This window comes from Manis pentadactyla, chromosome 8, assembly GCF_030020395.1.
Source record: "Manis pentadactyla isolate mManPen7 chromosome 8, mManPen7.hap1, whole genome shotgun sequence".
In the NCBI taxonomy this organism is placed as follows: domain Eukaryota; kingdom Metazoa; phylum Chordata; class Mammalia; order Pholidota; family Manidae; genus Manis; species Manis pentadactyla.
In genome coordinates this window covers 91,385,855-91,403,696 of record NC_080026.1, presented here as the reverse complement: position 1 = coordinate 91,403,696, position 17,842 = coordinate 91,385,855, and the positions used below count along the sequence as shown (strand labels likewise).

At 41.9% G+C, this 17,842-nt stretch overlaps 1 long non-coding RNA gene across 2 annotated transcripts in view; it reads left to right on the top strand.

Moving 5' to 3' along the window:
• The window catches only part of LOC130684592 (uncharacterized), a 70,756-nt gene that overhangs the window by 12,322 nt on the left and 40,592 nt on the right, over nucleotides 1-17,842 (top strand). Inside the window, exons 1-2 of one of the 2 annotated variants that reach the window (XR_008998920.1) lie at nucleotides 8,552-8,776; nucleotides 15,245-15,404. This is a non-coding gene — a long non-coding RNA (uncharacterized LOC130684592). Of the gene's footprint in view, nucleotides 1-8,551; nucleotides 8,777-15,244; nucleotides 15,405-17,842 lie in introns of those variants that run through there. The other variant, XR_008998921.1, reaches the window with a different exon arrangement.

Here is a 17,842-nt window from a genome sequence, read left to right as displayed (position 1 = left end):
TATATACACTGTCTGGAGATTCTTTTCTTCTCTCCCTTCTTATTCCTCCTCCTCGATTCTTCATATGTTGGGTGTTTTGTGCTGTGCTCTTTCTAGGAGTGCTCCCATCTAGAGCAGTCCCTGTAAGATGTTCTGTAGAGGTGGTTTGTGGGAAGCAAATTCCCTCAGCTTTTGTTTGTCTGGGAATTGTTTAATCCCACCATCATATTTGAATGATTGTCATGCTGGATACAGTATTCTTGGTTCAAGGCCCTTCTGTTTCATTGTATTAAATATATCATGCCATTCTCCTCTGGCCTGTAGGGTTTCTGTCAAGAAGTCTGATGTTAGCCTGATGGGTTTTCCTTTATAGGTGACCTTTTTCTCTCTAGCTGCCTTTATAACTCTTTCCTTGTCCTTGATCTTTGCCATTTTAATTATTATGTGTCTTGGTGTTGTCCTCCTTGGATCCTTTCTGTTGGGGGTTCTGTGTATTTCCGTGGTCTGTTTGATTATTTCCTCTCCAAGTTTGGGGAAGTTTTCAGCAATTATTTCTTCCAAGATACTTTCCATCTCTTTTCCTCTCTCTTCTTCTTCTGGAACCCCTATGATACGGATATTGTTCCTTTTGAATTGGTCACACAGTTCTCTTAACATTGTTTCATTCCTCGAGATTCTTTTATCTCTCTCTCTGTCAGCTTCTATGCGTTCCTCTTCTCTGGTTTCACTTCCATCAATGGCCTCTTGCATCCTATCCATTCTGCTTATAAACCCTTCCAGAGTTTGTTTCATTTCTGCGATCTCCTTTCTGGCATCTGTGATCACCCTCCGGACTTCATCCCATTTCTCTTGTGTATTTCTCTGCATCTCCGTCAGCATGTTTATGATTCTTATTTTGAATTCTTTGTCAGGAAGACTGGTTAGGTCTGTCTCCTTCTCTGGTGTTGTCTCTGTGATCTTTGTCTGCCTGTAGCTTTGTCTTTTCATGATGATAGGAACAGTTTGCAGAGCTGGGACGAGTGACAGCTGGAAGAACTTCCCTTCTTGTTGGTTTGTGGCTCTCCTCTCCTGGGAGAACAGCGACCTCTAGTGGCTTGTGCTGGGCAGCTGCGCGCAGACAGGGTTTCTGCTTCCTGCCCGGCTGCTATGGAGTTTATCTCCGCTGTTGCTGTGGGCGTGGCCTGGTTCGGGCCTCTGCTCCAAAGTGGTGGAGTCGCGTTGGAGGGGGAGCGGCCTGGAGGCTATTTATGTCCGTAAGGGGCCTCCCTGCTCCCTGCAGCCCAGGGTTTAGGGTGCCCAGAGATCCCGGATTCCCTACCTCTGGATTAAGTGTCCCGCTGTGCCCCTTTAAGACTTCCAAAAAGACCTGCCAAAACAAAACAACGACCACAAAAAAAATGAAAAAAATTTTTTTAATTAAAAAAAAAAAGGTGGCCACTCGTTTTTCTTTATTGTCCGGCGCCACCCTCAGCCATCTGCTCACCGGTTTTGCTGCCCTGTTTCCCTAGTATTGGGGTCCCTATCCCTTTAAGACTTCCAAAAAGTGCTCGCCAAATCAAGACAGCAAAAAAAAAAAACAAAAAAAAAATGGTCGCTCACTTTTCTGGTGTCCTCTGGTGCCAGGCCACCGATGCCCGCTCACAGTTCTTGCTGCCCTGTTTCCCTACTATTGGGGGCCCTATCCCTTTAAGACTTCCAAAAAGCGCTCGTGAAAACAAAACAGCAAAAAAATAAAATAAATTGGTCGCTCGCTTTTCTTATGTCCTCCGGCGTCCGGCCTCCGGTGCCCACTCACTGTTCTTGCTGCCCTGTTTTCCTAGTATCCAGGGCCCTGCACTCTGGCCCAGATGGCTGGAGCTGGGTGTTTGGCAGTCTTGTGCTCCGTCTCCCTCCCGCTCTGCCTATTCTTCTCCCGCCAGGAGTTGGGGGGATGGGCGCTCGGCTCCCGCCGGGCCTGGGCTTGTATCTTACCTTACCCCCTTCGCGAGGCGCTGGGTTCTCTCAGGTGTGGATGTGGCCTGGATATTGTCCTGTGTCCTCTGGTCTTTATTCTAGGAAGGGTTGTCTTTGTTATATTTTCATAGATATATGTGGTTTTGGGAGGAGATTTCCGCTGTTCCACTCACACCAACATCGTCTCCCAACTTCTCTTTAATGTATTTTAAGAATATAATATAGAAGGAGAACTACAAAATATGTGTGAGTTGACTGTTTATGTTGTAAGGCTTCTGGTCAAGAGTAGGCGGTTAGTAGTTCAGTTTTGGGGGAGTCAAAGTTATATGAGGATTTTTTACTGCATCTCACGTCAGTGCCCTTATTCCCTGTCGTGTTTCAGGGTAAACTAAAGTTTGTGGTGAGTAAAGAAGAAATCTGATTTTTTTTTTCATTAAGAGAAAATGAACCTATTAAGGGCAAACCAATCACATTTAGATCAAGGAATCAGGATCTCATTGCATACGTATTAGCAGACTTCCATGTAAGTTTTAAGTTTGAGTGAGGTCTTGGCCATCTGAAGCCATTCCAGAGGAACAGTTTTGAATGACAAAAGTGCATAGTTCTAGGATCTAGACTTTCGTTCCAGCTCCACCGCTAGTTCTCTCATTCAGAAAGGAAAGGGGATTGGACAGTGCGGGACCAGCGGGACCACTACAAACCAGAAGGTGGATATCAATGTCGCTGTTTCCCTGTTGAGGAAATTGAATCTCAGAGAAGTTAAATGACTGACACAAGGTCACAGAGCTAGAACGAGAAAGAATAGGGATTCAGAACCAAGTTTTCTGTCTCTAGGTTTAGCCATCTTCCCACTAAACCAGAGCTATGTACTATGTATTGAGTTGTTGGTATATCCGGAAAGACCAGAGCAAAGAAGGAAAGTATGTTGCAGAACAACTATTTTAAACATATTATGGTAGAAGAATGTGCTTCCTTAAAATAAATATTATCATTCATAAATTTTACTTAGCAGTTACAAAACAACTTAGCTTCCACAAATCATAATACTATTAAAACTGTCTTTTAGAAACACATATATGTTCATGATATTACATTGCTTTAATTCTGTACCTACTGGTTACTGAATGCCATTCAAACTTCTCATCTTAGCAATAGGTGTCAGTCTTGACTTGATGCTGACTCTCAGCCTCATTTCCACTCACGAAAATCAGGATAGCATACCAAGTATCTCCTATTTCCTTCAAACTCCTATGCTGTCTTTGGCCTCCGTTCTTTCTGCTTGGAATGTCCTCCCCTAAGCATTCCTCCTCACTCCTTCCTCCACTGCCCCTCCTTTTCCTGTCCAATGAATTTCTGTTCTTAATGTATAACTGCTCATTTGTTGCCTGAGCTATGAGACTTTCCCCGACCATGGAGACACAGTGTTCCGAATCTCAGTCCTCTGATGGTACCACATTTAAATGTTAAGCAACCATTAGTTCACTGCATTGAAATTATTTCCCTATATGTTTGTGCCCCCCACTGGACAATGAGTGCTTTGAGAATACAGTGACATTCACATCTAAACACCAAGTGCGTGGCACTGCAGAAATGCTTTAGAAAATGACAAATACTAAACATACAGCTATGGGGCAGTTCTTTGGCATGATTGCAGATTTTAAAGTTTGAATCTCTTCCATCTATACCCTTCTTTCCTCCTCCCACATTTTCATATCTAGAGGCACAGAAAGGACATAGATTACCTTCTACATGCTCAGCATAGGTGGAGAAAGTCTCCAGGGATTTCCTCTGGGGTCAAGTTACTGAGTTTGCTATTGTGGAAAGTGAGTTACATCAGATTTAAGGAAGAGTATACATCTATTTAGGAGATGGGGACATTTTATATTGAGGAAAATATTGTGTGCCTAGATTCCTTCTACAGAGGCATCGTGGTTATAAGTGAGAGGGCAAGTTGTTTTGGGGAGGCACAAAGTGTCCGCATACAATACTAAGTGAGTAGAAGGGTTTGGCCAATGAGTGTCCAGTGCTGCTAATGGGGAAGACTCTGTGTGTCCTCACTGAGATCAGCTTCCAGAGCAGAGATTCAAGAGCATCTTCCCAGATCATCTCTTTCTCTTTGCCTTGACTCAACATTTCCAAGAAACTCTTTAAACCTTATTCGTTTTTCTAAATAGGCTTCCCTCTGGGGACATCCTGTGACCATTGGCAGGAGGACTAAATGAGAGGATGGGTGAGAAGTCCTCAAGCTCAATGTCTGACATGTAGCTTGCTTGAAATAAATGTACCTGAATCTGAATCACTGTCAATTAGCAAGTGGATTTTCTGGGGTACAAATGAGCCTTGGGTGAGCCTGAGTGGTGTGAGTGACTCTCCTGCAGCTTTAATGAGTCAACCTACAAGGTCCTGGAATATCGGAAGGTATAAAATCTTAGTTTGCAGAGAGGAAACTGAAGCTCAGCCTAGCACGGCTGGCCCTACCATGCAATGCATGGCATCTTGTCTAGGACCAGAATCGGGCGTGCACACTGCTCTGCACAGCTCATAGCAAGACCTGCGCCAGGAACTGCTGGGGTCCTGAGAAAACCAGTTATATTCCTGTCTTCTGCTTTAGTCCCATCATAATCCTTTTCTCAGCCTCAAAGTGACACTGGAAGCATATGCTCGAATAAGGGATCGGGAATTTAGAGGCAGTGGAAGTGGGAGGTCCAAGAAGAAACACTAAAATCTTGGAGGCTCAAAAGAGGTAGGAAGGACAATTGTCCGTGCAGTCGTCCAAACTCCCTCACTGTAAATGAGATACACAAGATTAGTGCTAGTAGATGCATAGTGCCTGGTTGGATTATTAGATTATTCCAGGCACTTAGGTCCTTGGAATGTGTCTGTTTATCTATCTGTCTATCTATCTATCTATCTATCTATCTATCTATCTATCTATCTATCATCTATCTATCTATCTATCTGTCTATCTATCTATCTATCTATCAATCACGTATCATCTATCTATCATCTATCATCATCCAACAAGTTATTAACTGGGGCTTTTCCCTCTACTCAGGAGTTCTTGGCAGGATCCCAAAGACTGAGTACAGTATCTACCAGACCATCTGTACAGAGAATGCAAGATTATAGGTAAGCAGAGAAGGGTATAGCAGACGGCTGTGTAACTCTGACCTCATATCTCCTGAACAGTGTTTTAGGAAATCATCTAGAGAGCCTGACCAGCAATTACTAATAGTTAAGAACTTGATTTATATCTGGAAATTATAAAGGAAAGAATTTAAAGGGAGCGGTGTGTGGCAGCACACCAAAAACACAGGGCTGCAGTCAAAATGGTCTGCTCTTGTAGGTGTGGACCAGACGTACGTTGGTCCTGGGCCATCTGGAAAGATCCTGCCCCAGAGGATCTCCAGGAGGGCATGGTGACCCCGTGAGTGAGAATATGTGTGGATAGACTGCTGGATGCTTGGGCTGATGGGCGAGTCGTGAGCAACCTGTTGGAGATGGCAGAGGTGCTGTCTCCCCAGGGAACAGTCAGGTGGGAAATGCACGGGAGTAGGCATTTCTGAAGACCCCACTTAAGTGCCCATGAAAGACTGTGAGAGGGCAGGGGTCTTTCAGTGGCCACCACTGTCAGGGGCAACCATAGCAGTCAAGTAAAATTGTTTCTGCCATGTCTCTCTCCTCTCTGCCTCATCTTGAGCCCTGAAAGACCAGAGACAGCCCAGTGAAAAGAAAAGAGCGGGAACAAAGTCCAGAAGTGGATCAAGCTCCCCTCCCCTAATGCAGCTCTCACGGCTATGTCAGCGCAAGGAGCAAGATGACAGGGAGGTAGGTTTGACATTTACAGAAGACTAAGGCATTGATATTAGAGCCACTGAACTGGGCATTTTTTATTAAAAGAGACTATTCACTTACATGTGTGAATGATGGGAAAGCTTTTTTACATTTTTGAGATTTCATGCAGAGGCAAGAAAATGATTGACAAAACTTGTTGGAAGTCAGTGGCACAGAACAACAGAAAAAGTAATTTATAATTTCACTGCTACTGAGTAAAATTCATTCACCAAAGTAGTTTCTCTTTCTTTGTCTTTCTCTGTTATTCTGTCTTCTTTTTTTCCCTCTTTCTTCCTCTCTCTCTCTCTCTCTCTCTCTCTCTCACACACACACACACACACACACACACATTTGTATTTCTGTTATGTTTTCTGTGCAAGTAAATTCATCTTTCTTTATCTCAACTTGGAGACAGGCTTAGGAACTTCCCTTTCATTACCAAAAGTCCATGAACGTGTCTGTTTACTTTGATTTTTAAATAGAAGGGCATGTCCCCCTCCCCGTGTGAAATAATTGAATTCCGCCGCTCCCCTCACACAGGAGTTGCCCCTGGTGTCTTCCTCTGACGACATCGTTTTTGTTCTCCCTGCTGCACATCTACTAAAGACTGCATATGTGAACATGGGCTGTTGATCTCCTGGGATCATTTCTTGACAGCCCTTGCTCTAAAGCTCTCTAAAATCTGTGTATTCTGATTTTGATGCCGGCCTCAGTGTTGGTAAAGCTGGAATTCCATAAACGATGATGAATTCACTGCTTCCTGTGGCCAAATGCTCAGCATGCCTTCACAAAGTTGTGCTCTACCCGCTCTCACTTATTCACCCACCCCAAACCCTCTTAGATGAAGTCTAACAGAAACATAGTATTGCTATGCTCTTTGCCTGTGTCCTGGGAACCTGTTGCTAGAATGTCACAGTTACTATTTTCAAAAATTTATGGGCCATCAGTCCTTACAGACTATTCAGACAGATGTCATCCAGCTCCAAGCCAGGGAATTCTTTCTGAGTCTGCTGGGAAGAAGGTCCCTGTGTTTTTTTATTTATGCCGTGTTTCCTGAAATGTCATCTTCCTTCCTGGCCGATTTCTTCCAATTAGTCCTTGGTGAGTGTCTCAGCTAAGACAGGCCTCTAAACCTCATTCTTCTTTTTAGCCTTTATATATTCATGTCAGTGTGGAATTGGCAGCAGAGTGCACTGGCCATTTAGCAGACAGCACCTCCCTTTGTTCTGGTAAAAGAGGCTCTTTGAGAACAGAGCAAATACCTGGTTTCAAAGAACGGTTGAAAAGAGGTAAGCATGAATTAGACATCTTTTGTTTTGCCTACATGTTAATTACATACAGTTTTTAAAATTTGAAGGCCTTGGAAACTCTCTGTTTACCTTCCTTTCCACCATCCTGTGGTCTCTTTTGTTCATGTATATTGCCCACCTGTCTTCTGTGGATGTTTGGGTTTGTAGCTTCTGGAATCAAGTCTTCCTTGACAACTCTGTGCTACACAGAATAATGGTCCCCTAGGATATCCACCTCCCAATCTTGAGAACCCGTGAACATGCCACCTTCCCTGGAAAAATGGGCTTTGCAGATGTGATTACATTGAGGAGTTGGCGATGGGGTGATTATCTTGGATTCAGGGTGGGCCCCGTGTCCCCACAAGGTTCCTTATGGAGGGACACAGGAGTGTGAGTTAGGCAAAGGAAGTGTGGCAACAGAAGCAGAGGCTGCAGTCACGCGCTTTGGAGTCCCGAAGGCAGAGACGCGGCCAGAAGTCAGAGAACGCAGGTGGTCTCGGGGAAATAGGAAGGCAGGAAAACAGGTTCTCCTCTGGAGCCTCCAGGAGGAATGCAGCCTGACCCACACTTGGATCCTAGCATCATCAGGCCCACTTCAGACTTCTGGCCCCAGAGCTGTAAGATAGTGACATTGTGTTCCTTTAAACCACTCGGTTAGTGGTGATTTATCACCGCCATAACAGGAAATGAATACACTGTGTGAGAGTTAAAAACAGTTGCCTTAACACCCATTTCTACCAGCATCTTCTCCACCCACTTGGTTTTATTGACCATACCAATGTAGTTTTAGTGGGATGAGAACTGGTTCAGAGGGAAGAGACTCAATGGGTAGGAGTCGGCTTCGTTTGTAGAAATACGACATGTGGCAGTAGTTGTTTCTTCCATGTGTTGAACAAGCAGTGGCTCATAAAGTTCGATAATGTAATGACTCGATGGGCTTTAGACTCTTGCCATTAGCATCTTTCATCTAGTTGGCAGCCAGAAGTGGACCAAGACTGACCTTTCCTTATTTCATCTACAACTTCTGACCCTCATTCCCGAGTCGTTTTCCCACACACTCACTGTACGGGCATCGACGATAACTTCATCCTCTGTTTTCTCTCTCTGTCCTGCCAACTTGTTACTTCTTGCTAATCCTTCCTTCTGTGTCATGGCTTCAAGCACGCTGTGTTCTTTTCATACTTGCACCTCACTCCTGCCTATGAAGACAAATCTACATTTTAGCGACGGGGCTGTGGTCTCAGAAGTATCCATTAGGGCTCCTTTTAAAACTCCCCTTTCCACGTTGGCAATGGAAACCATCAGACGAAATAGAGGAGGTAGTTAGGTAGGTTTCGTAATTTGCCTCCCAGTAGTGCCAAGGAAGATGTCTTTGCATTGACCATTTCTCTGTTTCTTTCAGCTACTAACTGTGAATTGTGATTTGATTCAGCATGTGGTGGCAAAGCCATGAGACAACAGAGCCAAGTACGGTTCGGGTTTTCACTGACACTTGCAGATCAACAACTGTGGGCCTGCATTTCGTGGGAGATGGTGACAACAGATGCCATCCCTGCAGGATCTCCAAGTTCACCAGGTGTAATGGCTAAAAAAGAGAAGGCAAATAGGAGTGTACACCGAAGCACCTGTTGTTATGACTCCCTGTTGTTACCGGCTGTGAAAGAATTTAATTTGAAATAGTCAACAGAGGGAGCTAAAAACTCTGGTCATTTCCATGTCAGGTATTTAAAACATGTAGGGAGCAGACTGGGTGAATTTGGGAGGAATCTTACCATTTTATTTCATTATGAGATAACTATCTTGAATTATCTAGGGTTCTTAAGTAGCATAGACTCAGGCAGTCACCACCTTGCTTCTTTGCTTCACAGAGACCTGGTCTAACCAAGCAATGCAATGCTATGGGGCAGGGATCCGAAGCCGGTGGCCTCATACCAAGTCAGGTCTGGGATGTATCCGTTTGTTTAGTCTAATATTTAAAAGCATACACCATTCCTTCCTCTCTTACACACAGCTGTTTTGTGCATTAAATATATGATCTAGCTATGACACATAGAATAATAGTCCTTCAAAGATGTCCATGTTGAAATCCCGAGACCCTGTGAATATACCACCTTACATGGAAAGAGGCCTTTGCATGTGTGATTAAGGTAAGGCTCTTGAGATGGGGAGATTCTCCTGAATGATCTGAGTGAGTCCACTGTAATCACAAGGGTCCTTTTTAAGTGAGAGAGGTAAAAGATAGAGGGTAGAGAGTCAGAATTAGAGGTTGGATAAAGCTGCACTGCCAGCTTTGAAGGTGGAGGAAGGGGACACAGGCCAAGGAATATGGGGATCCTCTGGAAGCTGGAGAAGTCAAAGGAAAGGTGCTCCCCTATAAGCTCCAGAAAGATATCAGCCCTGCTGACGCCTTGATTTTAGCTCAGGGAATCCCATTTTGGACATTTGTTCCTGATAACTTTAAGATAATGAATTTGTATTGTTTTACGACACGAAATTTATGGTCACCTGCTGTAGCAAACATAGGAAATTAATACAGTGCCTAGCCCTGAAGGTTTGAGTTTGATAAAACTGAAAAAGAGTAACTGTAACAATAGGTAGTACTTTGAGTGCTTGCTATGTGCTCGGCTCTACCTATGTATTACCCACTTATTCTTCAAAACAATACTATGAGGCATATACCAGTATGAACCCTGCTTTTCAGATACCCAGAAAGGGTAAATGAATTGCTCAAAGTCATATAAGAGCAGCAGGGTTTGAATTGAGGCAGTTGGGCTCTAAAACATGTCCAAGTATAATGTCCCCATTTTAATGGGCATTGTAAGAGCTGGGCAGGTCGTAGACATCTGCCATGAACTTGATGAATCACTTAGCTTTTCTGTGCCTCAGATGTCTCATCTCTAAATCAAGGGAGTTAGACTAGATCAGATTATGTTTAGCTTTTAAATAGAATTCTTCTGTTTCTTGGCTAGTCCCTGAGGCGTCACATCAGAACCCAGGGTTGCAGGGATCACGATAGGAGAAGCATCAACGAGATGGTGTCTCAGGCCATTTGTAACTCTTAACAGCATCTGCTTCTATGCGTGACATCTGAGGAAAAATTTTAGGAGGTTGAATGAATATATTAACAAAATAGTAGCTTGTGTAATAGAGACTTTCTAGTCTGTTGAAGCAAAGAGTATGGGTCACTTTGCCGTTGACTTTATTTCATGTCATATTCCCATTTTGCTCTTGCTTATGTGAGTTTGGAAGCCTGTATTGTGCATATGCCCTACTCCCAGGCCTTTGGCACTGTCCTGTCTTCCAGCACTGAACAAGGTCCTGCAGTGGGCAGGTTTCCGCTATAAGGTCAGAAAGAAGGGCATTCCGGTTTTGTGAAGCTGAAGCATTGCAAACCCGGTTGGTTCTTTCTTTCACAGAAGGATGCAGATTTGCTTAATGTAATTTTCCTCACTCAGTTCTTGCTTTCTTAGCACTTATGAAATTCGGTCTTCTGGTCTCCCTGATAAAGGACATGAAGTAATTCCTTAATAATAGCACACATTTGCCTCGGTCGTGGGCAGAGACGCACATAGGACAGAACTGACAGGGGCTTTGGAGCTGATCAAGGCAAACCCATCTTTGCATCCCCAGTCTGTTCTTCCCATTGTGTCCCTGCCCCTCTATAAGAAATGTGGTAAAATGGCTTCAAGTAATTCAACTGAGTGGTAGGATTCAGATGTCCAATTTATAAATCATCTTCGGCTTTTGGACTAATAGGTGGTAGCGTTGGAAAGCTAATGAAGCAACAGTAATTCCTTATTTTTTCACGTTAACCCTGTGCATATTTTCATACATTCGTTTGTTCACTGAATTTTTTTTTTTTTTAGTAGATGGCATAGTATTAGTTTCGGTGGATAGCATAATGATTCAACATTTATGTACATTAGAAAATGCTTACCATGGAATAAGTGTAGTTACTACCTGTCACCCTACCAAGTTATTACAATAGTATACTGACTATATTCCTTAGGCTGTACCTTTCATTGCTGTGGCTTATTTATTCCATAAACTCAAAATGTATCAAAGACCTAAACATTGGACCTGAAATCATAAAACTTCTCAAAGAAAACACAGACAGTAAAATCTGGGACATCAACCTTAGCAATTTTTTTCCGGATACATCTCTCAGGCAAAAGAAACCAATGTAAAAATAAACAAGTGGGACTCCATCAAACTAAAAAGCTCCTGCACAGTGAAGGAAACCATCAACAAAACAAAAAGGCAACCTACTGAATGGGGGAAGATGTTCACAAATGATATGTCCAATAAAGGGCTAATATCCAAGATGTATAAAGAATTCGTACAATTCAACACCAGAAAAACAATCTGCTTAAAAAATGGGTAGAGGGTCTGAATAGACATTTTTCCAAACAAGACATACAGATGTCCAACAGACACATGAGAAGATGCTCAACATCATGGAAACGCATCTAAGTCAATTTCTTAAAAATACTGCATCTGACTGTGTCAGGCACTCTCCTAAGTGATAGAAGGACAAAGATTTATAGACAAATAACTCTGAAGAAGGTATAAGCGAGTAGGAGACAGGCATATGAGAAAAAATTTCATTAGGAGAGACAGTCATTATATTTTAAATATATTCACTGTGTAGAGGGACAAGAGATTCTAAAATCTCAGGAGTCTTATAAGGATAGTTTATATAGCAGATATTACTGACTTTAGACTTGAATTATAAATTAGATTTTGATGCATGGGCAAGAAGGGGTCACGATTCCATGTGCAGAGCAACCCAAGTGGGCACAGGCTGGATATATGACTGCGTGAAGGGATTTTCTGAGAAATGGAAAATAAATGTTTAGGGACATAAAAAAGAAAGCATTTGGAAAGAGGTTAAGACTGGCGGGAGAAGAGGCAGGTTGCTAGATCGCAGAGCGTCTTGTAAGCCGTGCAAAGGAGTTTAGGTAATGTGGAGTGATAGGGAACCATTAAAGAACTTGAAAATGGTAGTGATGTGATCAGATTTATGAATGAGAAAGATAAATCCCATGACACATGTTCCCATAGTCGTATGACTGTCTGATGGGGAAGGGAGGACATGTCCAGAAGAAAAGCAACTAGTAATGAAGCTGTTATAAATTGTGCAGATGGGATATGATGGAGGCCTGCAGTAGGGCAGCAGGGTTGGTAGTGGGGAGGTAGGAGTGACTGTAAACATGTTCAGGGAGAAGAACTCAGAGAACTTAGTGATGGACTGAATATGACAGGGAAGGGAAAAGAATAACTCCAGGATAACTTCTTGGATTCTGGTCTGAGATACCATGTGTTCACTCAGAGAAGCAGAGGATATAAATGGAAGAATGACTTTATTGAAGGAAAAAAGTTGTGTTTTAGGCATGTTGATTTTGAGTCACCTGCAAGGTAACTAAGAAATAAAATTGAGTAGTTTCTTTGATGAGAGATCAGAAGTGAAGTTTTGTCAAAAGCTGTAGGTTTTGAAGTCATGCACTTGTATTAGTTTAAGCCATGGACATGGATGAGATGATCCAGTTTCCAAGAGACCTTAAATATTAGGCTACAAATGTGGACCGTTTCTTTTCGATGTATAGGACTCAGTGAAAATATCTTTTTGGGGGAATAATAGAGTAGGGTGGTAGTGTAATGGGCTAGGCTGTTTAAAGAGACTAGTATTGTCTGTAGCATATTTAATAAATTTTGGAAGACCTCCAATGCAGATTATTTTTCTTAACGAAAATTTTGGTAAAATCTAAGAGGTGCCTCAGGATTAGTCCGTGACTCCTCCCGGGAGCCCAAGAGGTATTTTCCTTTGTACCTCAAAGATTCTCAATCAGGATTTATATCAGGGCTTTCATTGAGAAAAGCATAACATTTAACAGCCATAAGTCATTCTGCACAACACAGGTCTCAAAGGTCCTAGTCTGCAAACTACCTAACACGTGCTTAATCAACACAGGGGAAGAACAATATAGGGAATTTTCACTTCACAGAATCCACTCAGTTCTTCATTTACCTTGTATCAGAGAACTGTCATCATAAATCAGTCTGAGAGTTGAGCCAGTCATACCTTTCATTACTGTATTTCATATTTGCAACAAAAAACTGTCAGAGAAGGATGTGGTTTGGTTCAGAATGGATTCTTTTCAGTGAAGGGAGAGGCCATATACTTAGGGATTCAAAAAAGTTAGAAACCGTTTTTGTTGTCTTTTGCTTTCATAATGACTCATTCAGATCGCCGCAAGATATCACTGGCTATACGTGTCCACCTAGGTGGGGTGGAGGAGCCGTGCAAGACCAAGTCTAGTCTCTAACTTGATGAAGAGTACGTATGATTAAAGATGACTCATGGTTGAGTTTGGATATCGTTTACATTTTATAAAAATTTGAACTGATCATGAAAGAATAAAGAATAAAATAAAAACCACCTAAGATTTAGAGAGATCATTATTACTAAGAGAACAAATAAGGTGAAAAATCAAGAAGATCGTCATTGGTTTGGAATATTGTTTTTCTCCTTTAACGCGTACTCCAAGCTGAATAGTACTTACTCAACCATAGTCACTTAGGTTAAATAGCTCTTTTCTCTCCTTCGCAACCTTGGCTGCTCTTGCTGACGGTAGTGTGTTCCAAGAGAGCTTCTATGCTCAACACACAGGATGGAAGAGAGGTGGACGGCTACCGCAGGCAAGCCACGTTATGTTGAAATGTCTAAAAATCTACAGGCAGAAAGTTGAAATACGTGGTTGGATGCATTAGTCGGTAGCTCAGTGGTTAAGGACAGGCCTGGAGATCAAAACTAGTGATCTGGATAGAATCACCAAATGTGAGAAAGTAGATATAGGAGAGGATGCAGGGCTGAGCAACATCAAGATGTTGAATAGAGGCTAAGCCTGCATAGAAGACTGAAAAGGGTGCCTGGTGATGTCATGAGGTCCAAGCAGGAAGATGCGCCAATTCTATTGAGTACGCAGAGGAGTCGAGAGAGACGGGAACTGAGAAGGAATTTCTCATCTGGGACTCTCTTTTCTCCTCCTTTGCATGGTAGCTCTGAGTAATCCCTCGGAGTCACATGAATGCCCCTCTTCTCGGCAAGTCGTCTTTTCTCAGCCAGTCTCCTTGACTAGGCAAGTTTCTCCCCACACACTACTTTCTGTAAAATAGCTCTTGTAGTTTTGCTGTCGCTAAGCTAAACATCTGCCTCCTTTATTGGCTCCTATGCTCCTGGAGGGCCAGAGGCACGCCTTTCTTGTTTATCATGTTTACAAGACTCAGCACTGGAAATTGTGCTCGGTAGGTGCTAAGAAACATTTGCTGAATGAATGAATATGTGAATGGACAAGACAATTTTTAGTTTGTTCCCAAGTCAAGAGAGGATATAAAACTCTTCCACAGTTAATTCCTGTTGTTTTGAAAGGACTGCTGCCAGGCATTCCCTGTGCCTGCGTAGGGACCAAAGGCAGACCACCCACCCCAAGTTGTGGCCCTTGGGCGTGCAGATTATTCTGAGCTGAAAACTATCAAGGCCCAGGAGACTCAGGAAGATACTTGTATATCCCCACAACAACTGCTTAAGAAGTGTTGAGATGGAGGTAGTGCTCTGGGAGGAGCGCCGTCACCACAGATGGCTATATCATATTGTGAACGAGGGGTGATAGACAGGAAGGAGTGTGACAAAGCCTGTTAACATTTCTCTCTGTGGCCCATCAAGTATTCTCTTTACAAACATTTACTCTTTTCATATTCCTGTGAATTACTTCCCGCTTCCTTTGCAATCTCAGACCCATAGTACCCCCTTCTCCTTGGTTCAGGATGACAGGACATATATGCCTCATGGTCCCTGATTGTCTTTGGGATCCATGTCTCTGGCTTCCCTGAACATATGTAAGTAAACTCTGTGTGGTTTTTTTTTTTTTTTGTCCTGTTACCCTGTCTCATGTCAGTTTGGTTCTTAGACTGGCTAGAAGAACCTCGAGGGGTAGAGGAAATTTCTTCCTTCCAGTACCTAGTATGATGTGCATCTCCCGTCCTTCACTTCCTTTCTCTTCACCTCTTTGAGGCAGCATCCGTTGACTACGTCTGTGCGTTTTTAAAGAAAGCCCTGCTTATAGTTCCACATTCAGGTATTATCTATATTGTTTTTAGTGTTCTTATGTTACTTTTCTCTCTTTATGTAGGTTCAAGGTGGAAAGAAACTTAGAATAAAATGAAGCATCCCAGCCTCGAGTTTCAGCTGTGCCGCTAACCAGCTTAATAATACAGTTGAGTCAGGACTCTGGCCCTGCGAGTTTCCTCATCTCTGAAAACCTGCTAAAAAACTTCGTTCTCTATTAAAAGGTCTGTATCATTTTATTTTTTTCATTCATGTCTTAGCATATGTTCAGTGTTCTCTACTGTACTCTGCCTACAAAGAACATTAAAAAAATCCTTGGAGTTAATATGTTCAAGAAGTAGTATGTCCAGTTCTTGGCTTTATAAACTCATAAAGCTGGAAGTTATCTTCACATTTGGTGATTCTAAACCCTCATGCAAATGCGTACGTTTCCTTATGATCCTTTTCATGTGCTGCTCTGTTGAGTTTGCCAGTGTTTTCTTGAGGACTTTTGCATTTATGTTCATCTGGGATAAGGCTTGTAGTTTTCCTTGCTTACAGTGTCTCTGTCTGGCTTTGGTATCCAGGTAATGCAAACCTTATAAAATGAGTTTGTAATTGTTCCCTCTTTAATTGTTTGAAAATTTGAGGTGGATTAGCATGAATTTCTCTTTAAACGTTTGGTACAATTTGGTAATGAAACCACCTGGCCCTGGATATTTCTTTGCTGGGAGATTTTGGATTCTTGATTCAGTGTCTCTGTTCATTATTGGTCCGTTAAGGTTTGTAGTTCCTCATTATTCCGTCTTGATAGGTGGTATGTTTCTTTTCCTCTAGGTTAACCAGTTTGTTGGCATATAATTCTTCATAATAATGTCTTACAGTCTGTGGGCAAAATTACAACATTTCCAGAATCTCTTGCCTAGCCTCAGTGCATCTCCATTATCAGTATGGTTCCAAGGGGTAGAGAGAAGTTGTTCATCTCCGTATCAATAGGTAATTACAGGGGCAAGTGAGGGCTTATCTGGACTGGAGAGGTTGGGTGGAGCTCTTTCTTTTTCTGTAGCTGGGTCATGAGAGACATGGCAGAGCAGAAGTGGATGACTGCTTGAAAGGAATAAATGGGTTTCTCCCACTTTATTTCTCCCTTTGACTGATTTCGATTTCAAGGTATTTTACGCCGGGATTTTCCCTCTGGAGTTACAAAATTCTTTTTATTTGTGTGGCATCACTTGTAATGTGTTCTCTTTCATTTCTGATTTTATTTGAGTCTTAGTTTAGCCAAGAGTTTGTCAATTTTGTTTGTCTTTTCAAAAGATAGATTCCGTTTTGTCTTTTTTTGTACTCTCTATTTTGTTTATTTCTGCTCTAATGATTGTTATTTCCTTGCTTCTGCTGACTTTGGGCTTACTTTATACACATTTTCTTAATATTATGTTTAACATTAATCGGCTGTTTATTGAGTTTTGGCAGTGATAGGAAGCACACTATTCCAGATTCTTCTTGTCTTCAAGAAAAATTCCCAAAATTTTAATGATCATGAATTTTATGAAATACATATTAAAAATTCAAATACATTTATAATTAATGTATTTTATCATCTCTTCTATTTTTAAGCATGTAAGCATGTAACCACCGCTAATGTATCTAAAGCAATTTATAGTTGATGACAGGTCTTTTGATTTTCTAGCAAATTACATATTAATTTTCAATACATTTTAGTCCCTTTTTTGAAATAATAGCTTATGTTAACTGGAATATCTTTCAAATAATCATGCCGTATTAATAAAAGACATATTTCAATGAAACTTGAAGAAATTCAGAAGCACCGAAGCACTGCATTTTAAAGGAATCGAGTACTTTCCAGTTAAACTATGCACCCTGTTAAAAAAGAAAACCATGGGCCCAAAATGGAGTCGCTGATGTTAAAGCCTCCCACTGCACAATACGTAACTGCAGTTTCAACCCCCTCCGGGACTGTAACCGTTAAGCAGTCGATATGGAATTTCCCAGTCAATCCTAGGAGGGCCAACTTGCTGAAAACAACGAATTCTTTGCTAATAATTTCCTTTTTCCACTCCTTCCTTCTCTGCCTTTGCAAACCTTTGCTGTTCTGCAACTCAAAGCAGCTCCCTCTACTTGCTAGATGGGATGCTCCCTGAGTCATGAATCATTTTAAAAAGCCAATACAATCTTCAGATTTACTTGGTTAAATTTCATTTTTTAAGAAACCTGACGTGGGAGCTCGACAAACTATGAAATGCCAAAAATAAATTTGCTGCACCATTAATGTTCTTTCAACTAGGTTTCCTTTCAGCATCGACTTTTTCTCCAGTAAAGTAGACATATTCATATTCATTGACCAGAGATCCATGCCCATGATCTATGTGATAAACATAACCTTTCATAAAGAGTTTGTAATGATGAAGTGGTTTTGAGGTTTCATAACCTGAGAAAGCACATTTCATGAGAATTATCAAAGCAACTGGGGATAGGTTTAAACACTTCAGACCTTGGAAGAGATAGTGCTCACCTTTTCCTGATTATAATAAAAGGAGGTGTGGGGTAAAATTGTAAATTTCCAGAATCTCTCACCAGGTCTTAGCCATTTACATATCAATAGTTGTTTCCTCCCTCAGCTTCTGGGACAAGGGATGGAGAGAGACTGTTCTCTCCCCCCCTC